Below are 8,525 nucleotides of genomic sequence, written 5' to 3'. Positions count from 1 at the left end.
AGACCCATAGTTGTGGACCAATAGGGAGGCCTAACACCTTTCCCTCGAGCTCATTTCAAGCCCTTACCCTAATCTCTAGTAATGCAAACCAATCCAAGAGTTAATAGCTCTAGGTGCCCCAACGCACCATAACCTGTTAGGTGGCGACTCTTCAAATACTCAATCCCAAAAGGAAATGAGTTATTACCCCCCATGAATGTCGAAACCCGGACTTCTCTCCGCGGAGGGAAAAAAGGGGGTGCAACAGTATCTGTTGTCAAGGATTGATGATCTGTTTGATCATCTTCAGGGTACCATGTTTTCTAAGATTGACTTGAGATCTGGCTACCATCAGTTAAAGATTAGGGCATCCAATGTCCCTAAGATAGCTTTTCGCACTCGGTACGGGCATTATGAGTTCTTAGTCATGTCATTCGGGTTGACAAATGCCCCAGCAGCTTTCATGGACTTGATGAACCGAGTGTTCAAGCCTTATTTGGATTCTTTCGTGATTGTCTTCATTGATGATATTTTGATTTACTCCCACAGTAGGGAGGAGCATGAGCATCATCTTCGAGTCATTCTTCAGACTCTAAGGGATAGTCATATGCTAAGTTTTCGAAGTGTGAGTTTTGTTTGAGTTCGGTTGCATTCTTGGGTCATGTTGTATCAGCAGAGGGTATTCAAGTAGATTCTAAGAAGATAGAGGCAGTCAAGGACTGGCCTAGACCCGCATCAGCTACAAATATCCGGAGCTTCTTAGGTTTGGCGGGCTATTACAGCCCCGATGACCAGGTTGACCCAGAAGGGTGCCCAGTTCAGGTGGTTGGACGAGTGTGAGGCGAGCTTCCAGAAGCTCAAGACAGTTTTGACTACGGCGCCGGTGTTAGTTTTGCCCACAGGTTCAGGGCCATAAACAGTGTACTGTGATGCATCGCGTATTGGACTTGGTGCGGTGTTGATGCAGAATGGCAAGGTTATTGCATATGTTTTGCGACAGTTGAAGATTCATGAGAAGAATTATCCAGTTCATGATTTGGAGTTAGCAGCCATTGTTCACGCACTGAAGATTTGGAGGCATTATTTATATGGCGTGTCGTGTGAGGTGTTCACGGATCACAAGGGTCTGCAGTATTTATTCAAACAAAAGGAGCTAAATTTGCGGCAAAGAAGGTGGTTAGAGCTATTGAAGACTATGATATCACCATCTTATATCATCCGAGAAAGGCCAATGTGGTGGCTGATACGACCTTACATCCTCATTTGTGTGTTCTTAGGGACACGGTGCAGCACGGAGGTGCCAAGCAGGTTACATTGGGAGATGATGGAGTTTTGAGGATGTAAGGTCGTATTTGTGTGCCTAATGTGGATGGACTTCGAGAGCTGATTTTAGAGGAGGCCCATAGTTCCCGGTACTTTATTCATCCGGGCGCCGCTAAGATGTATCAGGATTTGCGACAGCATTATTGGTGGAGGAGGATGAAGAAGGATATTGTTGCATATGTGGCTCGATGTTTGAATTGTCAACAGGTAAAGTATGAGCATCAGAGACCTGGTGGTTTGTTTGAGAAGATCAAGATTCCTAAGTGGAAGTGGGAGCAGATCACTATGGATTTCGTTGTTGGACTCCCACAGACTCGGAGGAAGTTCGATGTAGTGTGGGTTATTGTTGATAGGCTGACCAAGTCAACACATTTCATTCCTGTGGCAGTCTCCTACTCTTCTGAGCGGTTGGCAGAGATCTATATCCGAGAGATTGTTCGTCTCCATAGTGTGCCCATGTCTATTATTTCAAACCGAGGTACGCAGTTTACCTCACGTTTCTGGAGGGTAGTTCAGCTAGAGTTAGGCACACGGGTCGAGCTGAGCACAGCATTTCATCCCCAGACGGACGGACAGTTCGAGCGTACTATTCAGATTTTGGAGGATATGCTCTGAGCTTGTGTTATGGACTTTGGAGGTTCGTGGGATCAGTTCTTGCCTTTAGCAGAGTTTGCCTACAACAACAGCTACCAGTCGAGCATTTAGATGGCTCCCAATAAAGCACTACATGGTAGGTGGTGCCGGTCGCCGGTTGGATGGTTTGAGCAGGGAGAGGCTCGGTTTTTGGGTACGGATGTAGTGCAGGATGCTTTGGACAAGGTGAAGATCATTCAGGATAGACTTCATACAGCTCAGTCCAGGGAAAAGAGTTATGCCGACCATAAGGTTCGTGATGTGGCATTCATGGTCAGTGAGCGGGTGTTGCTTTGGGTGTCGCCTATGAAGGGCGTGATAAGAATTGGGAAGAAGGGCAAGCTAAGCCCTAGGTTCATTGGTCCTTTCGAGATTCCTGATCGAGTGGGAGAGGTGGCTTACAGGCTTGCGTTGCCGCCGAGCTTATCAGCCGTGCATCCAGTTTTTTATATGTCCATGCTTAGGAAGTATCACGGAGATCCATCCCATGTGTTAGATTTCAGCACTTTCCAGTTGGACAAGGACTTGTCCTATAAGGAGGAATTGGTAGTTATCCTAGACCGGCAGGTTTGTCAGTTGAGATCGAAGAGTTTTCCTTCTGTTTGTGTTCAGTGGAGAGGTCAGCCTGTTAAGGCATCGACCTGGGAGTCCGAGTCCTATATGCGAAGTTGATATCCCCATCTCTTCTCTGACTTAGGTACTTCCTTTCTATGTCCGTTTGAGGACGAATGGTTGTTCTAGAGGTGGATAATATGATGACCCAAAAGGTCATCACTTGTTTTACAAGTAAATCCTGTGTTCTGAGGCCTTAAAATCTTTCCTTGTCTTACCTCGATTTGCGTACACAGTCCGGACGTGTTTCCGGAAATTTTTTATGTGAAAACTAAGTGAAATAAGGAAATTGACTTTTAAAATTGAATAAAATTGACTTTGGTCAATATTCTTAGTAAACGGACCCGGACCAGTGACCCTACTATCTCGTAGGATCTGTAGTAATATTTGGGACTTTGGCATATACCTGGAATTGAATTCTGAGATCCCAAGCTCGAGAAATAAATTTTTAAAGAAAATTATTTTCTGAAAATATAAGAGTTTTTGGAAGTGAAAAGATGTTTGAAAATTGATGGTATCGGGCCCGTATTTAGGTTCCGGAGCCCCGTACAAGTTTGAAATAATAATTAAGATGAATCTATGAAGTTTGGTAAGAATCGGAGTCCGTTTAGTATGAATCGGAGTCCGTTTAGTATGAATCGGACCCTTATTTGAGAAAAAATGGAAATTTGATGCTCTTGGGTGATTTCATGAATTTGAGGCTTAATTCATAGTTGTTGAAGTTATTTTGATGATTTGATCGCAAGAAGAAGTCCGTATGATGTTTTTAGGTTAGGGTGCATGTTTGGGTTTGGAGCCCCGAGGGCTCCGGTAAGTTTTGGATAGGCCACTGAGTGAAATTTGACTTAGGAAAACTGCTGGTATATTGCAGGTCTACAGCCTCGCAATTGCAAGCTCGCATTTGCAAACACCCATCGCATTTGCGAAGACTGGGCTGGGTAGGGAACCTTCGCATTTGCGAAGCTTATGTCGCAAATGCGACCTTGACAGGCACCGCAATTGTGAACATTGTTCGCATTTGTAAAGAAAGCAGAGATAGGCCATCCTTCGCAATTGCAAAGCTTTGGCCGAAATTGCGAGTTCGCATTTGCGAACATCCCATCGCAAATGCGATATGTGCGTCTGTGCAAATTATAAATTAGCCGAAAATTCTTCATTTTTCAAACTTTCTCAAAACCTAAACTCTCTTGGACGATTTTCTAAAGAAAAGTTCTTCTCCAAATCGATTGTAAATCATTTCTCACTCATTTTCTTTAATCTATAAGATCTTTTCACATGATTTCAATTCAAAATCAAGGGTTTTCATGGGGGAAATTGGGTGTTTTGGGTAGAACTTAGGATTTTTAATTTTTGGGGATTTGGACCTCGATTTGAGGTCCGATTTCAAAATAAATTATTTATTTGGGTTCGTGGGTGAATGGGTAATCGGGTTTTGGTTCGAACCTCGAGTTTTGACCATGTGGGCCCGGTGTCGATTTTTGACTTTTTGGGAAATCTTTATAAAACCGATTTTCATGCATTAGAATTAGTTCATTTAGCGTTTATTAATATCGTTAAGTAAATTGTGGCTAGATACAAGTGAATTAGTGGTGGAAACAAGAGGTAAAGCGATAAGTTGAGGCTTGAATTGTGTTTGTGGCATTGAGGTAAGTGTTTGGTCTAACCTTAAGCTTGAGGGAATAGGTATTGTGCCTTATTTCCTATATGTTAGTGTAGTATACGACGTATAGGTGTGGTGACAAGTATCTATACGTCGGTGTCAAGCATGCTCGTGAGTCTTAAATTGTAAATGTTGTATCTCTTAATAAGTACTAAAGTTGCCTAAATTGTTGATTATCCATGTTGAGCAAGATTTATGATTGTTTTCTTGGTATTTGGTTATTGTTGAGCATTGGCTCTAGTTGAGGTTCAATTGTAAGGTTGATTAGTGGTGCAAGTTTGGTTATAGTTGATTCCCTTGTCGGGACGTATTTAATTCTTATTGTTGATTCCCTTGCCGGGATGTATTTATGCTTATTATTGATTCCCTTGCCGGGATATTGTTGTTGCTATTATTTGGTGATAAAGCACGAAGGGTGATATCATGCACATTCATATCTATGCGTTTGGTGAGGAAAGAGTAATAAAACACGAAGGGTGATGCCGTGTACATGTTTATTGATATTGATGCATATGGTGAGGAAGAGAGATAAAGCACGAAGGGTGATGCCATGCACATTTTCACTACTTGATTGCATTGGTGAGGAATGAGAGTAAAAGCACGAAGGATGATGTCGTGCACTCATTTCCTATTTATTTTGATTTCTTGTTGCTTTGGTTCGAGTACCTTAATTGTCTTATTCCACTATCACTGTGATTTATTATGTTGGTATTTTCCTCCATAGCATGTTACCCTTTCCCCGTTACTTCTGAATCACTTTTATTACTATTTTCCTGTTAGATACTGTTTAGCTGCAGGTTATTGGTTGTTATGTCCTAGCCTCGTCACTACTTTGCTGAGGTTAGGCTCGACACTTACCAGCACATGGGGTCGGTTGTGCTGATACTACAGTCTGTGCTCTTTTGTGCAGATCCCGGTACTGGAGCATACAGACCTAGCTAGGGGTTGCTACCTTCAGTCCACCAGGATACCCGAGGTAGTCCTGCAGGCGTCCGCAGGCCTTGGCGTCCCCTCCCTATCTAGTTTTCATCTGTTCTTTACTATTTCAGAGACAGACATGTACTATTCTTGTTCAGACTTTATTTGTAGTTTTCTTAGACAGACCGTGAGATTGTGATACCAGTTCTGGGTAGTATATGTTATGGATTCATATTGATGTTAGTTAAATTGTTAATTTTCATTCTTTCGCTCTATTAATTTCCGTTGTTTATAAATGTTAAATTATAATTGTTAATGGATTAAAAAATGAAAAGATTAAGATAAGTGGCTTGCCTATCTTTTACTAGTAGGCGCCATCACGACTCTCGAGGGTGGAAAGTCCGGGGCGCGACATATATATATATATATATATATATATACTAGTTTTAGGATACGCACGTTGCACGTGTATTTTATCAATGAATATAAAATTTTAAAACTCACATAAATATATTAAACTATGTAATTTAGTTGTCATATAATTTTTTCTAAAAAGCAAAAGCTCTTGAAATGATTAATATTGATCCTATTTAGTGCCAACTTAAAAAAATAAAAACTATATCACCTGACAAAGAATTCTAATGCATCATTGATAATCTAAAATATAATTTAATCACTTATACATACTATTCGTATCCTTAACATTTCTAATCTTCATGTAATAATTATATTCCAAAATATTCATGTATTTCTTTTTTCAAATTAGTTATTGATTCAAGTTTGTAAACTTCAAGTACAGTTTCTGTTAGTTCATGTTTAGCTCGTCGTGATAATTAACTAAAGTTTCAGCTTTTCAGCATAATCACTTGTCAATTTGGTTGCCCGTTTGTTTGAGTTAGCGGTATTAGTTAGTCGTTTGTTAGTGTGAATCAATGATGTTAGTCTTCTCTCGGTGATTCTTAGTTTAGTCATCTATATGTTCGAGTTAGCCATATTACTTCATCCCTCAGCTACTGATTCTGTCAACTACGTGTAGTCACTTTATTGGTTTAGAATCGAGTATATTAGTTTGAATTATTATTTTTCAGGTTATTCAGATTGTGTTTTAGATTCAATTAGTTGATTAATATGTTATCCAGATTTTGGTTGTTTTTGTTGCATATTAGTTGTATGTCAAGCTTTGCAGCTGTAGATACATGCTAATATTTTGACTGAAGCAATGTAAAAAGTTGATCTTTTAGCAGATTATTATGCAAAAATGTAGATTGTCAAACATGGGTTTTATTTGACAAGAAATGTGGTCTAGGGTTAGATCCCATGTATTTCAATTTCTTGCTTGTGGTAGTTCAAACCTTGCTTAGGTTAGAATTGCAACGACACTGAGTAGATTAGCATGGTCTGTGCCCAAGGATGATTTGCATTGATCGAGTAATGGTCCAAATTTGTACTAAAAATTGCTTAGATTAAGAAATTATCAGAAAATGTTCAATGAGTGATTTAACGTTGTGGGCATGGTATGTTGATTGAATAATGAGAGTTATGGTGCTGGTTATATATCTGTAAATGACTTTTGTTTTCCGGAATCATAGAGATTATGGGTTTCTGCTGTTATGAAGGAATTGTCTTGACTGTTATGTAACATGGATTTCTGAATTTTGCTTTGGTAAATTACAGGAAAGCTTATCATCATTGCCAACAACTGCCCTCCACTCAGAAAGTCTGAGATAGAGTACTATTCTATGCTGGCTAAGATTGGAGTCCACCACTACAATGGAAGTAAGTACATTCTTTGTTTGTATGGTTTTAGATACTTGAACCTTCTTTTGGTGCTGTTGAAATATTTTTAATTATAGTTGACTGTTTTGACTGTGTGAATGTTAATTAATACTAGGTTACTTTCGTTTTTCAAAATGTTGAGAATGTTCTATTAAAGTTCCATGTGATGACTGCTTAGTAAAAGAACATATGCCTTCTTTGATTATGTTCAGTGTGTGTAAATGTGTCAGGTTTCAGTCAGCTCCTAAAGAATCTCATCTGACTGTTGTAAAGAGAATCATTTGATATCTCATTAGGACTGTCTCCCACGGACTATGGTATCCTTGCTCTAACTCTTTTAAATTAGAAGGTTTTTCAGATGCTGACCTTGCAGGTGATAAGGAAGATAGAAAGAGCACAAGTGGTACATGTCAATTACTTGGAAAGGCTTCGATATCCTGGAACAGTAAAAAATAAGCATCGGTTGCATTATCTACCACTGAAGCTGAATACATTGTTATTGGACAATGTTGTGCACAATTACTATGGATGTCCCACAACTGGGTGACTATGAACTTTCCTTTAAACCTACATAAATTTTTTGTGATAATTCAAGTGTTATTTGTCTTTCAAAAAATCATGTGCATAATTCTAGAGCAAAGCATATAGATATCAAGCATCATTTTATTAGAGATCATGTTCTTAAGGGAGACATAGAAATATCTTTTGTTGGAACAACTGATCAGTTAGCAGATATATTTACTAAGCCGTTATTAGAAGATAGATTTTGTGTTTTAAGAAAATTACTTGGCATTACTTGCTTGAATAATAACATGTAGGACTTATGTATAATATGGTTACTTTTGTAGGTTTAATAATTGTCTTTTACTCTTGCATTAATTACGCCTCCGTTTTCCCTCTTTTTCCTCTTCTTTCACATCAGTTCCGTCGTTCAAAGTTGGAAAGCCAATCATCACGTCTATTCGACTGACGCCTTTTCCTTTTCTGTACTCAACTGTCAGAAGGTTCTCTTCTTAAGGCGGAGATCTCTTTTCAATCACTCTCATCCCTATCATCTAGAAAACCCTTCTCCAAAGCTTTGCTCAAACCACTTTCCTTCAATGACCAAACAACCCAAGAACTCATCCGCTTCCACCAGATAAAGTACCCGCTCCAAAGCAAAACCCCCTTCTATGCCCCCAGAACAAGTAGACCTAGGGTCCGACCACTCTGAGGGTTTCGCTTCTTCGCGGGGAAATTTGTCTGATCATTCTCAATTTTTAGGAGAAAAAGCTCTAGGAAAATGACCCATGGAAAACCCCCTTGTTTCCTCTACTCCAAAGAAATCCAAGATCGATATTTCTGGCTCTCTAGAATCTGACCTGAATTTCTAGGATTCTCCAAACAGGGATTTCTTCATTGCCTTGAAAGACAAGCTCATTGCTCATGGAAGGGTAGTCAACCTTGACGACATAGAAGCCCTAAATTGTAAGGTAAAAAATCTCTTTGTTCATCAAGGATGGTCTAAGTTCCTCTCTATTCCTCCGCCTAAGGTCTATGAACCCCTGGTAAAAATGTTTTATGCTAATCTTCGCTCTAGTAAACCTGATAGGTTGGAATCCTTAGTGTTAGGTAAGCGTATTGT

At 39.6% G+C, this 8,525-nt stretch overlaps 1 non-coding gene across 1 annotated transcript; it reads left to right on the top strand.

Moving 5' to 3' along the window:
• Positions 1 to 6,466: 6,466 nt before the first annotated feature.
• On the top strand, positions 6,467 to 6,571 carry LOC142166609 (U6 spliceosomal RNA). The gene has a single exon (XR_012697013.1). It is a non-coding gene; the product is annotated as a U6 spliceosomal RNA (small nuclear RNA).
• The last annotated feature ends 1,954 nt before the right edge of the window (positions 6,572 to 8,525 follow it).

This window comes from Nicotiana tabacum, chromosome 11 (assembly GCF_000715075.1).
Source record: "Nicotiana tabacum cultivar K326 chromosome 11, ASM71507v2, whole genome shotgun sequence".
NCBI lineage: Eukaryota > Viridiplantae > Streptophyta > Magnoliopsida > Solanales > Solanaceae > Nicotiana > Nicotiana tabacum.
Note: the sequence above shows the minus strand (reverse complement) of the source record. Positions and strands in the feature narration are given on the sequence as shown.